The sequence below is a fragment of the Camelus bactrianus genome, chromosome 20 (assembly GCF_048773025.1).
Source record: "Camelus bactrianus isolate YW-2024 breed Bactrian camel chromosome 20, ASM4877302v1, whole genome shotgun sequence".
NCBI lineage: Eukaryota > Metazoa > Chordata > Mammalia > Artiodactyla > Camelidae > Camelus > Camelus bactrianus.
The window spans coordinates 39,766,962-39,786,200 of NC_133558.1; the positions used below are offsets into that span (position 1 = coordinate 39,766,962).

Consider the following 19,239-nt stretch of genomic DNA (forward strand, 5'->3'; position numbering starts at 1 on the left):
TTTTTCAGGCCCACATGTCCCGAAGCCGACCTCACATCCTAAGCCCGCTTCATCTCCCTAAGCCTGCATCATGTCCAAAAGCCCACATCTCGCAAAAGGCATATAATTTCCCCAAGCCTGCATCATTTCCCAAGACCACATCATCTGCCAAAGCCCAATCATCTCCCCAAGCTCACATCAACTCCCGAAGCCCAATCTTCTCCCCAAGCCCACAAAATGTCATCAAGCCCACATCATGTCTCCAAGTCGACATATCTCTAAGACCACATCATCACCCCAAGCCAACATGATCTCCCCAACAGCACATCCTCTACCCAAGCGCAATCATCTCCAAAGCCCACATTATTTCCCAAGCCCGCATCATCTAACCAAACCTGCATCATGTCCCCAAGCCGGCATTAAATCCACGAGCCCGCATGTTTTACACAGGACCACTTCATCTCCCCAAGCCAACATGATCCCCCCAAGCCCACATCATCTCCCCAAGCCCAATCATCTCCCCAAGCCCACATCAGCACCCCAAGCCCAATCATCTCCCCAAGCCCACATCAGCACCCCAAGCCCAATCATCTCCCCAAGCCCACATCATCTCCCGAAGAGCAATCTTCTCCCCAAGCCCACATAATGTCTCCAAGCTGACATATCTCTAAGCACACACCATCTCCCCAAGCCCACATCATCGCCCCAAGCCCAATCATTTCTCCAAGCCCTAATCATTTCCCAAGCCCGCATCATCTAGCCAAGGCTGCGTCATGTCCCCAAGCCAGCATAATATCCACGAGCCCGCAACATTTAAACAGGCCCACATGATCTCCCCAAGCCAACATGATCTTCCTAAACGCACATCATCTCCCAAAGCGATCATGATCTCCCCAAGCCCACATCATCTCCACAAGCCCACATAGTCTCCCTGAGCCCACATCATCTCCCCAAGCCGAATCATCTCCCCAAGCCCACATCAGCTCCCCAAGCCCGCATCATCTCCCCAAGCCCACATCATCTCCCCAAGGCTGCCTCTTGTTTCCAGGCCCATATGTCCCCAAGCTGACCTCACCACCCTAAGCCCGCATCATGTCCACAAGGAGAAATCATCTCCCCAACCCCGCATGATCTCCCAAGCCCATGTCTTCTCCTAAAGCCCGCATCATCTCCGTGAGCCTGTTGCATATCCACAAGACCGCTTCATCTACTCAAGCCTGAGTCATCTCCCGCAGCCCAATCATCTCCCCAAGCCCGCATCATCTCCCCAAGCCCACGTCATCTCCCTGAAGCCGTGTCGTGTCCCCGAGCTGGCATCATGTCCCAGAGCCTGTGTCATGTCAGCGAACTGAAGTCATGTCTTCAAGCCCGAGAAATGTCTGTAAGCCCACTTCAACTCCCTGAGCCCCCATCATCTCCATGGGCCCATGTCATCTCCCTAAGCTGATGTCATGTCCTCGAGCCCACAACATGTCCCCGAGCCGATGACATTATCAGGGAGCCCTCATCATTTCCACGAGCCCATGTCATCTCCACGAGCCCAGGTCATCTCCCTCAGCCCTCGTCATCTCCCCGAGCCCATGTAATCTCCTCGAGACAACATCTCCCCAAGCCATCATCATCTCCCCAAGCCCAAATCATCTCTCCAAGCCCACATCTTTCTAAACCTATGTCTTCCCAAGCCCACATCAGCTCTCCAAGTCCACGTAATCTCTCTGAACCTGTGTTGTGTCCCCGAGGTGGCGTCATATCCAGAGCCTGTGTCATGTCAGTGAGCCTACTTCATGTCCACAAGCCAGAAAAATGTCTGCGAGACTGCGTCATCTCCCCGAGCCCGTGTCATGTCCCTGAGCCTACATCATATTCTCTAACCCGCTTCATCTCCCCAAGCCCGCATCATGTCCCCAAGCCCACATCTCCCAAAAGGCACATGATTTCCCCAAGCCTGCATCATTTCCCAAGCGCACATCATCTCCCCAAGCCCAATCATCTCCCCAAGCCCACATCATCTCCCGAAGCCCAATCTTATCCCCAAGGCCACATCATGTCATCAAGCCTACATCATGTCTCCAAGCCGACATATCTCTAAGCCCACATCATCTCCCCAAGCCCACATCATCTCCCCAAGCCCACATCATCTCCCGAAGCCCAATCATCTCCCCAAGCCCGCATCATTTCCCAAGCCCGCATCATCTAGCCGAGTCCGTGTCATGTCCCCAAGTCGGCATAATATCCGCGAGCCTGCATCATTTACGCATGCCCGTGTCATCTCCCGGAGCCGCATCATCTCCCCAAGCCTGCATTATCTCCCCGAGCAAACATCTCCCCAAGCCCGCATGGTCTCTCCAAGCCCACATCATCTCCCCAAGCCCACATCATGTTTTCAGGCCCACATGTCCCCAAGCCGACCTCACCACCCCAAGCCCGCTTCATCTGAAGTCCACATCCTCTCCCCAAGCACAAATCATCTCCCAAGACCGCATGATCTCCCAAGCCCGCTTTATGTCCCCAGTCCCCCGTCATCTCCCAAAACCCACGTCATCTCCCTAAGCCCACATCATGTCTGCAACCCACATCTCCCTAGCCCACATCTTCCCAGCCCACATCTCCCCAAGCCCACGTCATCTCCTTGAACCCGATAAGAACATTTATACAAAGCGCATACTCCGACTGAGTTTCTCAAACCATGTCCCACTGTGACAAATGGTACAATTTATGAGCTCCCTTAATGATGCTTTAAACTTCCAAATAAATAGCATAACTAAAACCAGATCAATGCAGGAGGCAAAGCCCCCCATAATCCCCCCAAACATCCTCACCTACTCCTTTGAGAAGTCTCCACATTGTGTGATTTGACCTCCCTTGCTAACCTATGGAGTAAGCTGAAGCTATGTTATTTCCATGTCTCAGAAGAAGAGCAGGAACACATTATTTGAGCCGAGGGACCCACCACCACAGCACTGCAGGCGAGTAGGACCTAGTTTATAAGTTCCTGGCCCCACCTACTGGGGTTTCTAAAAATTGGAGTTGAGTGGTACGGGGTTGAAGGACTCTCCCCCACTAAAATTATGAGGTCAATATGAGATGTCTTCTGGAAACACCGTTTTACTTTTAAAATAAAAAAAAATTTCCTACGCTGACTTTTTTCTTGCATTCTTTATTTCTCACAAACAATTTAGGTCAATGAAGGAACATGAGTGTTTACATTTTCTACTCGGTATATGTGAAAAACATCCTTTTCAAAAGAAAAGAATTAATCCTTTGTGATCATAGCCAGCAATCAAGTTAAGTCTAGGAATCTGAGAATCAGTTACATTAAAGTAGTGCCTTTTTGTTCCCCCAAACAGTGATTAGGAGGAAAATCTGTAAGCAGGGTTGTTTGAGCAGGTCAAGCAGCAGAGACTCACTGTGATGACCGCACCCACGGAAGCTTCCCGAAACCCCTTCCTCGGGGAGTGTAGGAGCTGAATCTTTGTGCTGGTTCCCGAGAACCCGCCAAGGCGGTGAGCTCCAAATCCAAAGGTGACCTTGCAGGGATCCGCTGCCCCCGCTGAAGGGCAGAGTCGTGTTCTTGGACTCGGTGTGGGGCTCCTGAGCTCTGCTCCTGCTGAGTGCGGCCTGTCCTCGCTGGGGCTGCCGCGGGCCCCAGTTCTCACCGCTGAGTTCACCCCAACGCACAGCCCCTGAGTGAGCCTCCTAGAGATCCCTGCGACAAACGTGAATATGCAGAGGGAGGGGAGGGAGAAGGAAATGTGGGCAAAAGAGGAGGGTAGAAGTATGCTGATGATAGAAAAAAATACGGAGTTAAGAGTGGAACAAAATTTTCCAACACCAACATGGAAAAGTGTCAGAGCAGAGGACGTATCTCTGAAGCTGAAGCTTTTCATTCACTGGATTTAATTGCACAGCCTCTCAAAGAGATTTTAGGAAACCCGACTTCATAGAGAAACTAGCGTTCTCGTGATTTATTCCATTGTTTATAAGGAGGAAGAGTAATGAACAATGCCGACCAATAATACGACAGTGACGGGTGATGGTGATACTTACTGAGCACTCGCTACGTGCTGGATGTGTGCCAGACACTTTCCCCGCATCCCCTGTCCCATGTAATCCCTGCAGCGATCACAAACTGGGCATGCTTACCCCCACTTTAGAGACAGAATAAATAGCATCCCTGGGAGTCAGGCCCTGGCTGGCCGGACCCCGAAGTGCACTGTTTGCTCTCCACATTTACACTTCTCCAGCTGCTGTGCGGGGGGCCGGGAGCAGGTGTGCAGGGGCTGTGCTGTAACGTAGGGCACCTTCCTGAAGTGGCAGTTTTCCCTGAGGGTTTGGTGAAAAGGTTTTGGATTTTTTTCCGATGAGTATTAAACATTTCATTCAAAGATTTTAAAGTTAAAAAAGGTACACAAATACAGATTACATTATACCAAGACAGTATTCTACGTGGCAAAAATCAAAATAAAAAAATTAAAAAGTAAATACACAGGTACTAAACACGCATAATACCCCATACCCACTTCAGGCTGCATACACGCAAAATGCCGTGACCACATACACGCTTATGCGAGATAAAGTTTTTTTTACAACACAATTCCAACCATTCTGACTGTCATCTGTCTTAGTCCCCGGTGAGTAACTTGAGAAAACTTCTATGTAATATAAAAAGAATTGGCAATGGCACATAAAGACTACAAAAAACAATACAATTAAAAACATATTTGTAATGCAATTCTGTTTAAAATACCGACGTAAATTAAAATACATAGTAAATGTTATTAGTTAAAAAAAAAAGATTGAAAAACAAAAGGCCACTCTGAATAATGGTTAAAACCTCATCACAGAAAAATACCCATCATTTGTAACATTATGGACAGAAAATTGATGGGTTTTTTTTTTTTTTGAGAAGATATCTAACTTGAAAATGTCATTCATTCAAAATTTATTTAAAATTGTAGATGAGATAGTAACTCGCTGTCTACCCCTTTGCAAAATGTGTTATCACGAACATTCTAGTGTGTAGCTCAGGACAAGACAGAAAGAAACAACTCAGGCAGAGTTTCTCAAAATGAGGCCCAGGTGGGTCAGGTCCCGGTGCCCCTGTAAAACCTCCAAGAAAGCAAAGGTTATTTTCTATTCTGCAACTTGTTATCTTTATAGGAGTGCAGAAGTGTCAATATCCTTAAAGGGCAGAGCCCTGAGAATAGGTTTTCTGGTGCATTTCAGGCTAAAGGCAACATTGTTTTACACAAAGTGCAGAGCTGGCAAGACTGAGCCTAGAAACCAGGGCACAGGGTTAAAGGAAAAGAAACAGATCTAATGGAGTCAGATTTGTTCTTCTCTACTACAGTGCCTTTTGGTGAGAGGTAAGAGGATGTTTCTGGGCAGGTCGTCCTCTGCCCAGGCTGGGGTTCAGGCAGGAGCCCTGACAGGTTCACCATGACTGTAGACCTGCTCTCCCGCAGAGAAAGTGATAATTACTGGTGATTAAAATTACCTGTCAAAGTCCCTTCAATTGCCTGTAAACTATACCAAGGTTGGGGGGTACAAAACGTCTCATTGGCTGGTCAATGGTCAGTCTCCCCATACGCAAAGGACCAGTGTCGTGGCAGGCTCCAGGGTGGCCTGGCCAGCACAGCTGCCTGCTTTGCTCTCCAGACTTGGCTTCCTAATGTGGACACTTTCAAAGCTCCAGTCCCTCTTCCTCTGCCCTGGCGCTAATGGCCAGGGTCCCTGTACCCACCTGGGCTGAGCCCAGGCCATGCACACAGCCCACCTGCCTGCTTGTCCATACCGCAAGCTCAGCTGCACACCCCCCACGGGTCCGCAAGCCCAGCGCCTCCACCCTAGGGGGCCCGATCACCATCAGGGATATCAACAACGGATGGCCCACAGGCCAGTGGCGGGCAGCCCTGAACGACCCTGACCCGCTGGCTCAGACGAAGCACAGAGCAGAGTGCAGGAATTGGAACCGCCTCCAGCCCGACCCGCCGCAGCCTGTAGCCTTGGACACTAGCTGTGTGGCCAGACACTAGACTAGGCCAGATCCCCTGCTCGTGGCAGTCGCCATGGAGACCGGAGCCCAGACTTCCCCGCCCCAACCACGAGGTGATGGGTCAGCTGGGGGTAGTGGTGCACTTGGAGTGAGGGGGGGTCACACAGTGAGGGGCTGCTCCGAGTGGAACTGACCCGGCTGAGGGGTGAGGGGGACCATTTCGGGATGTTGCGGTGGGGGTCCTGCGGTCAGGCAAGAGGGGTGAGCGGTGTGAGGGCGGGGACCTCGGTGTGAGGAGGAGCCCCATTTTGGAGGTCCTGTCAGAGACCCGGCCTGGCTGGGGGTAGAGGGACAGCAACCGGGTGGGGAGGGGAGGCGAGCAGGGGGAGCGGGGCTGGGGGTGTTGCCTGGCCCGGGCCGGCGGTGGTGCTGGTTGGGTGCCAGGACCAGTCAGTGGCGGGATGGAGACCTTGCAGGGCGGTCGTGGGGTGGGCCCGGGTGGGGCCGCCCCGCCGCCCCGCCGCCCCGCCAGCCCCAGTCGCCGGGCCCCGCACAGCAGGAGCCCCAGCCCGAGCGTCCGCGCTGCGGGCGGGAGGAGGAGGGGCGCGGACGCCGGAACCCGCCCAGAGCGTGTGGAAGCTGGGCCCGAGCCAGGTGCTCCTGGACCAGGTCCCCGAGGAGGAACGCGGCCTGGGGTCTGCGCCGCCGCTTGCCGTCGCCTCTGCTGCCGTCGCCGGGCAGGTAAGGGGGCGCAGGTCGGGGAGCCGGCGGGTGAGGCCCGGGCCGCGCAGCTCCTTAGGGCCCTGAGGCGGGTGCCGGGCGCCGCCCTGGTTCGCGGTGCCCCTCCCCCACATTGGTCGTCCCTGAACCCCGTGTCTTCCCTGCCGGGTATACCCGGGTTTGAGAAAGCGGGTGCAGCTCCGGGAGGTGGGAGGGCGCTGGACGGCCAGGGAGCAGCTCCGACCAGCCTTCAGGCCATGGCCAGCTCTTGGGAGGCGGATGCGTTGCGGTCACGGGGCCGCAGGGGGCGCCGCGGTGGGGTGGGGGCTGCCCCGTGCAAGCCCCTGGATTTGTTCCCTCTTCACCCGCGGCCTGGACTAGGGCGGCCTCTGCTTCCGCATATTCGCGGGGCGCACGTCTGGCGGTCAGCCTGCCCCTGGGAGGCAGACGCGGTGCCGTCAGGGTGCGGGGCCGCGGCATCGGAGGCGGCGGCGGGGAGAGGGGTCTGCCTCTGTCTGTGATCCTGTGGGTTTGCTCCCATCTCCCCTGCGTCCTGTCCTGGGTGCGGCCTCTGCTGCCCCAGGTTCGCGGGACGCAGGTGACAGGTCAGTCTGCTCCTGGGAGGCTGGCGCGCGGTGCGACCAGTGTGCGGGGGCGGCGACAGCGACAGCGGGAAAGGGGAGCAAATCCCCGCGCTAACACAGGGCAGCCCCAATTCCGCCATCGCCTCCGCAGCCCCCTGACGGCACAGCGCCCGCCTTCCAGGAGCAGGATGACCTGTCACCTGAGTCCCGAGAACCTGGGGTAGCACAGGACGAGCCTAGGGCAGGCTGCGGGGGAGTTAGAAGCAAATCCACAGGCTCGCATAGGCAGATCCCTAAACCCGCCGCTGCCGCCGCTTCTGACCGCATGGCGCCCGCCTCCCGGGAGCAGGCTGACCTGGGGACGTGCCTGGGGCAGCAGAGGCCGCCCCCAGGCGCTGCCGCGGGGATGACGGGGAGAAATCGGCCAGCTCACCAGGGGCAGCTCCCCTCTTCTTGCCGCTGCCCCACGTTCGCAGGACACTTGTTTCCAGGTCAGCGGGCGCGGGGAGGCAGGCGCGGTGTGTTCAGGGGGCGGCTGCGGGGAGGGGGCTGCCCCAGGGGGAGCAGGTGGACTTGCTCTCGCCTTCCCCCAGGCCTATCCTGGGAGCGGCCTCCGCCTCTGCCTCGCAGGACCCACGTCTTCATGGCAGTCTGCTCCTGGGAGGAGGGCGCAGTGCGGTCAGGGGGCAGCATCAGCGGCAGACAGGGAATTTAGGAGGACTGGGCTCTAGGGTGACAGCTCTCCTTTCTGATCTTGTTTCCGTCAGTTGGTGGCTGTAGCCGCTTTTCCTTTAGAGGTTATGACCAGATACTGAACATAGATTTCTATGCTATACAGAAGCCACTATATGTAAAATCTATTTTTACATACAGTGGCTAGCATTTGTAAATCTCAAACTCCCAAATTTATCCCTTCTCACCCCCTTTCCCTGGTAACCATAAGATTGTTTACTAAGCCTGCAAGTATATTTCTATTTTGTAGATGAGTTCATAGTGTCTTTTTTTTAGATTGCACATATGAGTGATATCATACAGTATTTTTCTTCCTGTTTCTGGCTCACTTCACTTAGAATAACAATCTCTAGGTCAAACCATGTTGCTGCAAGTGGCATTATTATATCCTTTCTATGGCAGAGTAGTATTCCATTGTATAAGTATACCACGTCTTCTTTATCCAGTCTTCTGTTGATGCACACGAAAAGGTTTCTATTCTTAATCAAATTCTCCTAAGCCCCACCACATCCAAGGCAGGCCCCAAGTTCTATGCTGATGAGCACAGGCCTCTGTCCAGTGTTACTGAGCTGGCCTCAGACTGGATGCATCGCCTGGTGGTCACTTCAGATTTACGGCCCCCACTGCCCATCCCAGGATCCGCACATGCACCCAATGGCCTGCAGAAGCCAGTCGGAGGTGGGCAGAGGGGACCAGGGGGTACTGCACATCTGTGCTGGGAGGACCGTGGTGCACTGCAGAACTGTGCTGGGAGGACAAGGATGCGCTGCAGAACTGTGATGGAGGAGGCACTGCAGATCTGTCCTGGGAGGACCAGGGTGCACTGGAGAGCTGTGCTGGGGGACCAGGGTGCACTGGAAATCATCCACAGGAGCCAGTACAGGGAGCCGCCTGCTCCCTACACACCAGACTTCCACAAAGTCTGACCTCTATTGTCGGAGGACACATGGAGGGCCAGCGTCACGGGTGGTTAAAGAATTTATCAAAGGCCAGGAGGAGTTCAAGAACAAAGGAAAGTTTAATAGTTACGCTGCTACAGTGGGCCACACAGACGACAGGTGCCCGCGTGTCCACCGAGTGGGAACGTGCAGGGTCTTTTAAGAGGAAGGGGCTGTGAACACAAAGGGACTAGGGAACAGCCTTCTGACTGTCTGTAAGTGAGGTGAGAGGCTTTGGTACTTGGGGGGATAGTGGATTTATGACTCCTGTAAGATGGAGACGTGGGCTGACGCCAGCAAGACCGTGGGACTCATGACTGATCAGGGGAGACGGGCTGAGCCACGTCGGCCTGAGCTGTGCGGTGAGGCTGGTCGTTTCCCAGGGCTGTCAATTCTGCCAAGGCAGACACCCGCCAGGAGTTTATCTTCTGAGGAGGAGCAGGCAGGCGCCGAAGGGCTGGAGGTTTGGGGGCACAGGGCCTCGGCAGGCACCAGCTGCCACTGGCTCCGTGACCGGCAACAGCTCAGAAAGCCACGCAGTCTGCACAGCCCTCCTGTCGCCAGCCAGGAGGGGACCAGTGATGACCACGCCCATCATTTTGTCCCTGCGTCCGACTTAGGACCCACAGGGGGAAGCCGGACGTGCCCCCAGCCGTCACAGGGCCCCCTTCTCGCCCCTCGTCCCGTTTCTCCAGGTTCACAGCCCCCATCAGGCACCCCTGAGCTCTCCCTTTTTCCACAAAGAAGCTGTCCATACACAGAAAATATTTTAACACATTAGCATATACATCGTGCACTACGCATACCTGTAGTACGTGTGTCTGTCGCAGACCTGCATGTGTGTGCAGTAACACCCAGCAGCACTCACACACGATACAAGCACCGAGCTCCCCCGGCCCCTCCCTGCCTGGAGGCCTTGCAGAGCCCGGGGACGGGCGCAGACTCCCTGGCTGCAGCAGCTCCGAGAACCCAGCCTTTGCCTGTCCTATTAGAGTGCCCGCCACACCCTCACCAGGGAAGGGAGAGGTGCCCACCAGGGCTAGGAGGACAGGAGGGCTCAAGTTAAGGCCTGGTACCCTGGTCTGCAGTGGGCCATGTTGGCAGCATCCCTGTGGGAGGCAGGGAACAGGTGACCACCAGGACTCCCACTGCCCCCTGGGGTCCCTGGCACCAGTTGCCCCACCCCACACACCCAATGAGGCGCCTCTGCTGCGCCTGGACTCCCCCAGGTCATCTGAGACAGCACCCACCCAGAGAAACGGGAACTTCAGGAAGCAGGCGGTGCCACCGGTTTCAGTCCCGTTCTTAGTGTTCGCAGGGTGGTGGTTAGGGGGTTCACACTCCAGGTCCGCAACAGAATTCCTAGGAAGTTCAGCTACCACTTCCTGGAAAGTGGGGCTGTGGACAAAGAGCCCAGCCTGTGGGAGCACAGGTGCCTGGGACAGAGCAGGGCAGGGGAAGGGGTGCCCAGGGGACCCAGGCTGCATGGGAGCCACCTCCACAGCTTCCGCCTTTGGTGAGTGGGGCCCAGGAGGGACAGGGACAGATGAAGCGCAGGGGGGCAATGAAGGGGAGACCCCACCTCAGGGATGGGTCCCCACAGAGGGTCCAGGAGGGAGAGGGACATGGTTCAGGGGGTAATGAAATGGAACCCCTGCCTCAGGGATGGGACCCCACAGAGGGTCCAGTTGGGTCAGGGACAGACAGAGTGCAGGGGTTTAATGAAAGGGAGACCCCAACTCAGGGATGGGATGCCGCAGCCGCTCCAGGTGGGAGAGGGACAGACAGAATGCAGGAGACTAATGAAGGGAAGACCCCTCCTCATGGGTGTGATACCACAGAGGGTCCAGGAAGACAGTGACAGTCAGAGTGCAGGGGGGCAATGAAGGGAGATCCCACCTCATGGATGAGACCCCACAGAGGGTCCAGGTGGGAAAAGGACAGTGTGCAGTGGGGCAATTAACAGGAGACCCTCACCTCATGGATCGGACCCCACAGAGAACCAGGTTTGACAGGGACAGAAAGAGTGCAGGGGGGCAATGAAGGGGAGACCCCACCTCAGGGATGGGACAGAACAAGGCTTCAGCAACAAGGAAACAGACAACCCAGTTAAAAATGACTAAAAGCCCTGGACAGACCTCTCACCTAAGAAGACTCACAGATGCAGAGAAGGAAGCACAAGTTTCCTCCACATCCTACGTCGTTGGACACTGTAAGTGAAAACGAGTAAGACCACCACACAGCTGTTAGAACGGTGGACATCCAGAAGCAACACCGAAACCCGGCACCTCCCAGCGCTGGTGAGGGTGTGGGGCAGCAGGAGGCCTCCTCCGCTGCGGGTGGGTGCAAAACGGAAAAGCCCGTCTGCAGGAGAGCTCGGCAGTTTCTCCAAAATCTAAACCTAATCTTGCCATACAACCCAGCAACTACATTCCTAGACACTCACCTGTTCAAATGGGCTGAAAACTCATGTCCACCCCAAATCTGTGCAGCGATGTTTATGGTTTATAAATGTCTACAGATGCTTTATTCATAGCTTAATTCAAACGTGGATGTGCACAGGATGTCCCTCAGTAGGTGAGTGGATGCATCCAGACAGTGGAATAGGATTTCAGAATAAAAAGGACGAAGCCGTTTGTGAAGAATTGATTTTTTCATCATTGTATAGCGTCCTTCTGGGTCTCTTATGACTGTTTTTACCTTCAAGTCTATTTTGTCCAAGTGTACCCATCCTTGCTTCCTTTCGTTTGCCTTTTTCATGGAGTACCTTTTTCCATCCCTTCATGACCAGCTTACATGTGTCCTTAAACCTAAAGTGAGTCCCTTGTGATGGCACAGATTTGGACCTTGCTTGTCATCCACTCAGCCACTCTATATCTTTTGCTCTGATAATTTAATCCATTTACATTTAAGGGAATTGTGGCAGGGAAAGGCCTATTATCACTGTTGTTTTTAATAGTTCTCTGTCTGTCTTGTAGTTAAATTATTCCTCTATTCCTTCTTGCTTCTTTCTTTTGTGCTTCATTGATTTTTTGTGGCGATATTCTTTGATTCTGCTGTGATTCAATAGGTATAAATTTTCAGTTATGCAAAATGAGTTCTATTCCGAGGCTCTGTGTCTAACGTTGTGCCTACAGTTTACAACACTGCATTGTGCACCCAGATATTTGTTAAGAGAGTAGATTTCGTGATAAATGTTCTTCACAGACATGTATGTGCTCCTCCCCCCATCCCAATAAACCCAGAGCACAAGGAAACTTTTAGAGGAATGGATATATTTACTACCTTGACATTAATGATGGTTTCACAGGTGTCTGCATATGTGCAAACTCAGATGTACCTTAAATATATGCATTTATTTTGTGTATCAATTGTATCTCAATAAAGCTGTTTAAAAAAGATGTTAATAGCAGAAGAAATGGGGAGAGAGTATTGATCAATGATAGAGCATGTGCTTAGCATGCATGAGGTCCTTGGTTCAATCCCCAGTATCTCCATTCAGAAAAATGAATTACCCTCCCATAGTCCCCCAAAGTAAGAAATGACCATTAAAAAAGAAGAAGAAATGAGCCATTGAGCCACAAAAGGACATGGGGAAATGAAAATGCACATCGCTATGTGAAAGGAGCTAACCGGAGAAGGTTATACTCTCTGTGAGATTCCTACTACACGGTATTTGAAGGAGCTCATCTATGGAGACAATGAGAAGATGAGTGGCTGCCAGGAGTTTGTGTGGGAGGGGTGGGAAATGAGGAGGTGAGGTACAGGGGGTCTTCAAGGCAGTGAAGTTGTACTTTGTGTTACTGAAATGGTGGACCGATGGGCAGCAGCCTGAACAGTGTACCTGATCAAGGCAGTTCCATGGACAGCAGCCTCGGGGCCTCTGGATGCAAATGGCATCATGCATTTGTCAAAACTCATAGAATTGTGCAGATAATAGTGAGCCATGGTGTTGCCTATGGACTTCAGTTAATCATAAGGTATTAACCTGGGTCATCATTTCTGACAAATGTAGCACACTGGAGCAAGATATTCATAATAGGTGAAACTGGGCGTATGTGTGGGGCACTGGAATTTGTGGGACCCTGTGGACTTTCTGCTCAACATATCTGTTAGCCTAAAACTACCCTAAAAGGGCAAAGTCTGTTTAATCTAAAAATATCATTACCCCGTGCAGAGCAGCAGAAGCAGAACCATGGACAGTAGCTGAAACAGCCGGCTAGTCTGAGTCAGGACCACGGACAGCGGCCTGGAAGGCCTTGGGTTCACACAGGGCTCAGTCATTGTCTGATGTGGAAAAGGCCTCATGGACAGCAAATGAGCCTTCTGTAACGTAAGGTAGTTTCAGAGAAAGAACGCAGTCTGGACCAGCGTCCCAAGACCTCGTGTGTCTCGGGGCAGGAGCCACGTCCATTTTCGTAACCTGAGTCCTCTTCTTGGCCCAATGTCTCGGAGTCACGCCCCACAGAGAAGCATGATTGATCCCCAGTGTGGTGGGTGGAATTTGAAGATGGTTTCTTATTTTGATATGAATTTGTGTATATACATACATTTAAGTTAAATACACTTCAGTGACAATGTTATATTAGTTTCAGGTGGACAACATACAAAATGGTGATTCAATACTTTTAGAGACTACATTCCAGTTGAAGTTATTAGAAGCACTGACTATACTCCCTGTGCTGTGCAATAGTCCTAGTAGCCTATGTATTTTATACATAGTAGTTGGTATTTCTTAATTCCCTGTCCTTACGTAGCCCCTTCCCCCTCTCCTCTCCACACGGGTAACCACTAATTTGATCTGTCTATCGGTGTGTCTGTTTTCCTGTTGTTACATTTATTCACTTCTATTCATTTTTAGATTCCACATACAAGTGATATCCTAGAGCATTTGCCTTTGTCTGACTTACTTCACTAAGCCTCATACTGTAGAGAACCACCAATGTCACAAACGGCAGAAATCATTCTTCTGCACGGCTGAGCATTATTCCGTCGTGTTTATACATCGTACCACCTTTATCCATTTTCCTGCCGACAGACACTTGTGTTGCTTCCGTATGCTGACTCTTGTTCATACAGTTGCTATGTACCTTGGGGTGCATGTATCTTTTCAAATTCTTGTTTTTGTTTCCTTCGGATGTATACGCGGGAGTGCAATTGCTGGACCGTGTGATAGCTCTATCTTTAGTTTTTCTGAGGATTTTCCTTACTGTTTTCCCCAGAGGCTGCACCAATTTGCACTCCTGCTAACAGCGACAAGGGTTCCGTTTACCCCATCTCTTCACCAATATTTCTTATTTGTAGTCTTCGTGGTGACGTCTCATTTTGGTTTTGATTTACATTTCCCTAATGATTAGGAATGTGAGCAGCTTTTCACGTGTCTGATTTTTTTTGTTTGTTTCCTCTGTGACCCACCCCCGTTTTTTTTTTTGATGTTATATTTTACTTCTTCCTGTGAACTGCTGTTTACTGCAGTCACAGTTAATTTTATGTATTTTATCTTTTAATCTTTTGCTTATTTAGTTGATGACCCTCAGGCTTTAATTTGCCTCTTAGTGGGATTTGCCTTTGCTGTAAATTCTTGCGTCTTGCAATAGCCTGTGTGTTCCCCTCCAGGAAGACCTTTGACATGTCTCTGAGGGTTGATGAACTGCTCCAGGGTTTCCTTGCCTGAGAAGTTCTTGTCTCTCCTTTAGGTCTAAACGACAATCTTCCAGGGTGACATCCCCTAGGTTGTAGGTTTTTTCCTTTTAGCATTTGTATAGATCATGCCTCTCCCATCTGGTCTGCAGAGTTTCTGCAGAAAAATCAACTGCTACCTTTGTGGCAGTTCCTTGTACGTGACTCTGTTGTTCTCTTTCTGTCTTCAGAATTCTCTCTTTATCCTTAACTTTTGCCAATTTAATTGTGACGTGTCTTGGTGTGGGTCTCTCTGGGTTCAGTTTGTTAAGGACTGTGTGATTCCTACGCCTGGAAATGTCTCTCTTTCTTCATGGTTGTTGAGTTTTTGCTATAATTTCATTAAGTACATTTTCAACTTTTTTCTCTCTCTCTTCTGCTTCTGGGAGCCCAATCATGCCAATGTTAGGACAGTTGATGTAGTTCCATAGATTCCTTAAACTGCTCTCAATTTTAAAAAAAAAAAAGTTGTTTTTACTTTTGTAGTACTGACTGGGTAATTCCCATGGTTCTGTCTTCCAGGTCACGTGGGGTCTCCGGTATCACCTAGTCTCCTGTTCGCCCCTTCCAGTGTTTTAAGTTTTAGCTACTGTAGCCCTCTGGTGAGGGGTTCTCTTTTTATATTTTCCAGGTCCCTGTAAAGGTTCAAACTGTTTTCATCTCTTCTTTTCCCTAACTTGGTTACCATTCTTATTACTAACGCTCTCAAGCTGCCCACGCCCCAGGGAAGACCTCCGGGCCATGACGTGTCTCCCTGTCCCGGGTCCCCTCCTCGAGGCTGCGTTCCAAATCGAGAACCTCTCTTCCATCCCTTCGTGACTCCTCGTGGACCTATCTTCAGCGCCTTGGCTGTGCAGGAGTCTCTCTGCCAGTCTCCATTTTTCTCCAGTGAGACGTGCTCCACATGTAGATGTAATGTGAATGTGCTCTGTGTCCTTCTACTCCACCATCTCCCTGTCCTCCTCTATAACCAACCTGTTCCATCCACCCCCAGCCCCTACCGTCTGACATAAGACGTGTTAGTGGTGATGCTACATACCTCAGCATATAAGCTGCAGGACACCCAAGACGGAGGTTATTCATCAACACGAGAAATGAACATCAGCCGAAGATACGTAAGATGGTCAATGGCAGTTGAAGCCTTTCCTGGAGGAGGGTTGGCAGTTTTATATTATATCTGAGATAATTTCCCTGCATTAGGTGGAGACACAAAGTGTATTGCTGTCTTTTAATCGGGAAGCTTAACGTGGTCCACGGTGGCCAACAAGCAGTGGGTTGTGCTGTTCTTGTTCTACGTCAGGTTAGCTAAGCCGTAAGCAGCTTTCTTAGCGTTCCCTTCCCTTTGTGTGTCTCTAGGTTAGGGTTGTTCAGAAGAGAAGTTTACACCTGTTGGAGAGCAAACTGAAGGAACCGTCCTTTGGCTGGGGGGCTGTGCTACAGCCGTGCACGTTGTCACTGCCCTGCACCCTCACGCCGTCAGTGTGGAGAAGCTGCTCCTCCGGCGCCCGCCGGCCTCCACAGGGGGTCCAGCCCTGGGCCAGGCAGCTGTGCAGCTCCATCCTGCTGCCACCGGTTTCTTCCACAGGGAGAGACACAGGCTCCAGGTCTTCCTGAAGGCTTTCAGATGTTATTTAATGGGTTAGATTTCTCCTGCTTAAAAGGTTTTTTTATTGTGGTAAAAGAATAGGATTTGCCCCTAAGAAAGTGTACCATGTCAAACCTTTCTACGGGTTTTGGGGACAGTAAATACATTCATAAAGTGCAATCACGACCACCTGTGTCTCCATAACTCTTCCCATCTTTACGTGTGAAACCCTATGCCCGTAAACAACAACCCCCCGTTCTCCCCCGGCTGCAGCCACTTCTGTATTTTCTCTTTCTGGGAATGCGGCCACTCCTAATCGCTCACACAAGTGGAATCGCACACGATTCACCGTCTTGCCCCTGGCTCATGGTACGCGATCCGATGTCCTCCAGGTGCCCCCGTGCTGTCACACACGTCACAATGTTCTTCTTTCTTCAGGGGCAGTACTGTTCCATTGTACGCTTAGCCCACATCATGCTCATCTGTCCATCCACGGAAGGGCACTCGAGTTCCTGCCTCGTGGTAGGTATTGTCAACGGAGCTGCTGTGCAGTGGGTGTTCAAGTGCCTCTTTAAGACCTGTTGTATGTTCGCTCGGGTTTATTCTAAGCAGTGAGATTGCTGCAAGTGTGGTAGTTGTTTCTGAAATTTCTTTGAGGGGCTTCCAAACTGTTTTGCACAACGGTAATGCCAATTTATGTTCTCACCAACAGTGCACAAGGGTTTCTTTTCTCCACATCCACGGACACCACACACGGACAGCAATCCAGGTATTCAAGGCTCAGACTGGCAGACGTTCCCCTTGGAGGGCGGGAGGAGGGGGGACCTGGTGGGGGCCCAGGAGCGCAGTGGGGTGGCATCCCAGGGGGTGTGTGTGGGTGTGTGTGTGTGTGTGTGTAAGATGTGGATGGGGGTGCGGGCAGGAGAGGTGCGACACTGACAGGAGTGTGTCGGAGGTCTTGCCCGGGGCAGGGCCCCGAGGGGTCAGGAGCAGCAGGAGGCTGACCTCAGGCTCACACCGGTGCTGACACAGGGGCTCAAGGGAAGGCGTCGGCCACTTCGCTTCCAGGGGCCCAGGAGGGGTTGTGCATGGGGGACGCGCTGTGGCCTGGTGTTGCCCCAGGGTCAGGACGGGGCCCTCAGGCCTGGTGGGGGGCAGCTGTTCTGGGACTGATGCTCCTCAGGGACCCGTGGGGCCAGCCCGGTATCGACCGGCCTGGTGTCCCCGTGGGAATGTCTGGCTGGAGGCAGATCCGTGGTCCAGGGGATGGAGGTGAGGGGCAGGGCCTGGGACCGGGCAGGCTGCAGGGACCATTGGCAGGTTCAGCTTGTTGGTTAGGTGTTCCGTGTGAGGGAAACTGCAAGTGGGGGAGACCCCCAGGATGGTTTCCGGAGCCCCGATAGAGCCCTGGAGGCAGAGGGTGCCCAGTGTCCTCACGCCTGGCAGGGTCCCTGAGGGCCGGCAATGCCCCTGGACCCGGCTGCCCGCCCCCATGGCCTCACCGTCTTCGGTGTAGAGCACAGTGGGGCAAGTTGTCCCTTTCCTGCATAAAATTCTCTGTCTTCCTCTGTCTCTCTGTCTGTCTGTCTGTCTGCCTGTCCCCCACAGGAAGCCGGAATGGCCCTTTCCAACGGCCCTAGGGTGCTGTGGCTTTACTGACAGACACTCAGTGCTGGTCCCAGCTCCCCTCCAGGAGCCTGTCCTGCTGGCCTCCCCTGGGGCCGTAGAGCCAGACTCGGCACATTGATTTCGCCCCCCCTTCCCTGACACACTGAAAGGCTCACACAGACACTTGGACAATGTCCAGCCGCCCAGGGCCGCATCCCGTGGGTGACTGAGCTCTCCTGAACTGCTGACCTGGATCGCCCAGCAGAGCCAGCCCCGACCAGGCGCTGGCCTCCATTTCCTGGAGCGTTTCCTGCGAAGGGCAGACAGCTGTGACTCCTGTGTCTGCCCTCTGGGGAGTGCTGTGTCTCCTACAACCTGGGACTTGAGACTGTTCCTTTGAGATGGAACCACCAGGAGGGACTGGAGCTCAGGTTCTGGCCTCCCGGGAGGACCGAGTCCTGACTCCGTCCCTGCACCCTTGGCAGCCGGTGGGCATAGTGGCCTTCACGCTCCTCGACCTGGGACGTGCTGCTCCAGGACGGGAGACAATAATTTCTGTGGTTCCAACCCGACTGTGGTGTGTGTTACAGCAGCCGTGCTGACCAGGCGTCCGACACCTGGGACTTGCTGCTGACTCCGCGCCCCCAGGGAACCCCAGGGATGGGTGTGGTGGGGGGAGAGCTGGGGCCTGGGGCTGGGAGGGTGTGGAGGGCGGCCAGGCTGTGGAGTCACCAGGGGAGGGGCCGCAACATAGAGTGATTCCCAGAGAGCTATGGAATGGTAAAGGATGCTTTATTGTCTGAACAACCCAAAACATGACAAGCCAGAGTCTCCCAACAAAAAACCCAAACCAAAGATAAACAGCGCAGAAAGTTCGTGGGCTCCAGACATTTAGAAAGGATGCACAGCTTCCCAAGCCAGGCCTGCCGTGACCCCTGGCTGTAGTGCCCCCCCATCCCCTGCCACCACCCGGCAGTGGGGCCTGCCCTCCCCATCCAGGGACAAGACAGGAGAGGCCCAGGGGTCTCGGGCCGGGACGCCAGGCTGTCGGGCTCCCTCCTCCCGGGGCCCGCCTCTCACCCCACCGCCCAGTGCAGGGGAGCTCCTGCTGAAGGTGTCTCAGGCCGCTGGCCACAGGGCAGGCTGGCTGCAGCCACTGCCCTGTTTTGCCAGTGTCCCTCTTGCTCTATCCAGCGAGGCTGTGTCCTGCCCATGGGGGACCCGGTCACCAGGCCCGTCTCTGGGAAGCTGGAGTGGGGAGACCTCACCCCCTTCCTGGCAGGCCTGGCTCCTGTAGGGGCCATGGGCCCGGGCCCTTCTCAGAGCTGAGTACTTGGCTGACCGTTGATGGCACATCCAAAAGCCTCCCTGCTGTGAGACGTTGGCCAGGGCTGCGTATGTTCCCACCAAGGATCTGAC

General features: G+C 53.2%; 1 pseudogene; it reads left to right on the forward strand.

Moving 5' to 3' along the window:
• The first annotated feature begins 2,539 nt into the window (after positions 1-2,539).
• The window catches only part of LOC141574264 (immunoglobulin heavy constant gamma 1-like), a 460,833-nt pseudogene continuing 444,133 nt past the window's right edge, over positions 2,540-19,239 (forward strand).